The sequence below is a fragment of the Myotis brandtii genome, unplaced genomic scaffold, assembly GCF_000412655.1.
Source record: "Myotis brandtii unplaced genomic scaffold, ASM41265v1 scaffold530, whole genome shotgun sequence".
Classification (NCBI taxonomy): domain Eukaryota; kingdom Metazoa; phylum Chordata; class Mammalia; order Chiroptera; family Vespertilionidae; genus Myotis; species Myotis brandtii.
Window position 1 is genome coordinate 37,619 of NW_005369943.1, and position 2,654 is coordinate 40,272.

General features: G+C 39.2%; 1 pseudogene; it reads left to right on the top strand.

Annotated features, from left to right (window-relative positions):
• The first annotated feature begins 279 nt into the window (after positions 1–279).
• Positions 280–2,654, top strand: part of LOC102244077 — a 6,162-nt pseudogene continuing 3,787 nt past the window's right edge.

Here is a 2,654-nt window from a genome sequence, read left to right on the forward strand (position 1 = left end):
TATTTAATTCAGCTAAACTTGGTGAGTTCAGTCTGAGCTTGAGTCATTCATTCCTTTGGTCCCAAAAGATTTATAGAGAATCTATCTCTAAGAGCACTTCAATAGGCTCTGTCACGCAGTTTAGAGTCTATGAGGGGTGACAGAGAATCACATAAGCAATGATAATCACATAATTATGAATAAGGGAGAAACACTGCATGATCTAAGAACACTGAGAATGGTTGAAGAAGGGCATAAAATGACACTCAGCTAAATGAAGTAGGTCAAGACATCATCAAAATGCAAGGAACAGTTTTTCAGGGCAAGACAACAGTTTGTGTAAAGGCTGGTAAAGGAAAGGGAGAATGGTACATGGGAGGAACAAAGTTCAATATGACTGGAGTGGGGGTGAGAGGGTCATGGCTATAGACAAGACCAGAGAGAAACCCAAAGGTCAAGGGCTAGGACACCTACAGACGTGTGAGCCAGGTTGAAAATTTTACACCTTATCCTAGGGCAGTGATGGCGAACCTATGACACGCGTGTCAGAGGTGACACGCGAACTCATTTTTTTGGTTGATTTTTCTTTGTTAAATGGCATTTAAATATATAAAATAAATATCAAAAATATACATCTTTGTTTTACTATGGTTGCAAATATCAAAAAATTTTTATATGTGACACGGCACCAGAGTTAATTTAGGGTTTTTCAAAATGCTGACACGCCGAGCTCAAAAGGTTCACCATCACTGTCCTAGGGCAATGAAGAGCCACACAAGTGTGCAAAGCTGATGTGAGATTTTTGGAGAATGAATTGGAGACTGGCATACAAGTCTATATTAAAAGACTATTGAGATTAAATGATGATGGAAAAAAATAAAATAAAGACTGTTTGGATGTGTGGCAAACACTGTTGTCAACATGAAAACATTTTTAACCCTCCTCTCTTTGTCACTTTCTGCTACAGGGCCAGGGAAACCAGATTCTTATTTTCCTGGCTTCTCTTTGATCCAGGAGTAGATATGTGAATATTTTTGCGGCCCAGCCAATACAATGGTATGTAAGAAAGGCTTTAATAAAAATTTTGTAACTTATTTTTTACAATATCCTATTATACATAATTATGAATGATGAACTACAATGCTCGCTGACTGATTACTATAATCGTGTTGCATTCATTTCCCTTATGCGCCTTACGCGCAGGCGCACCATTTCTCTCCACTAATACCAGCAGTGAATATTTTAGCAGCCGATTGCCACTTCATTACTCTTGGACTGACTTGTTTGGTGTGTGCAACAGGAAATATTTTGCTTTCGGAGAACAAGAAAAACAGGTTTATTTGAGTTATGCTTATTAATTTGTTCAGTTATTCAGTATCTGGTAAGTTAATGTTCAAGAAAAAAATATTAATTTTCATTAAAATGTTCTATTATTTTGTGTTAACGATGACTCATTTATTTCAGCCCTCTGTATTCAGCATGTCTCTATCGAAATAAACCTACGTTTCTTTAAAAATTGAAGCTGTTGTTTTTTTGTGGCCCACACAAACTTACACCTTGTTTATGTGGCCCTTGTTAGCCTTTGAGATTGACATGCTTGCTCTAGAGGGAAAAGATTAATTAGTAAGAAACTAAATCACAATATAGAGACTTGATATATTATCTTTTATAGAAATATTTCTATTTTGAAGAAAACACAATAACAACAAACAAATACAGGACAAATAGTTGTTTCAAATATCTCATGGGAGCTATATTTCTGGAAAGGGCCTTTATAGGTCAGTGCATATTGGACCAGCCACAGATGAGCCCTGAACACCAGGACAGCTTTTTCCCCCTCTCTATTTCACTTCTGGATTAAATTCTTTGAATAAGCCTTCTATTTTCTGTTTCTGCTTCAGAAACACTCAAACTCTTCTGCAACCACAGGAACAAGTCAAATGATGGGCTTACTCTAGTTGCAAGCCACCTAGTGAATTCTTAGTATTTTAGTAAGAGAAGACCATAACATCATAATTATAAAAATATCCAAAACCCAGTCTACTGGAACTGCAACATTATCATTTTCATTTGTGTGCTTTATTAGCTTTGAGGATTCAAATTTCCAAAGACCTTTCGAATCTTTAACACACACAGCATCATCACAGAAGGCTGCAAACTGCCATAGATACTGTTTTACATTAAACAGGATAACAAATAATATCTTCTTTTATTTTTTACTAGAGCCCGGTGCATGACATTCAAGCACTGGGGAGGGGGGTCCCTCAGCCCGGCCTGCGCCCTTTAGAAGTCTGGGAGCCCTCGGGGGATGTCCCACTGATAGCTTAGGCCCACTCCCCACAGTTGGACATGTTTAGCGCTGCAGCAGAGGCGGGAGAGCCTCCTGCCACCGCCGCTGCGCTCACCAGCCCTCAGCCTGGCTTCTGGCTGAGTTGTGCTTCCCCTATGGGAGCGCACTGACCACCAGGGGGCAGCTCCTGCATTGAGCATCTGCCCTCTGGTGGTCAGCACGCATCATAGCGACCAGTTGTTCCGCCATTTGGTCAATTTGCATACTACCCTTTTATTATATAGGATTTGGGCAATTTATTTTCAATGTCACGCCTACAAAACTTCCCAAGTACTAAAAAATAAACAAATATGCCCATAACTAAATTATTGCCTTAAGCCCCTTG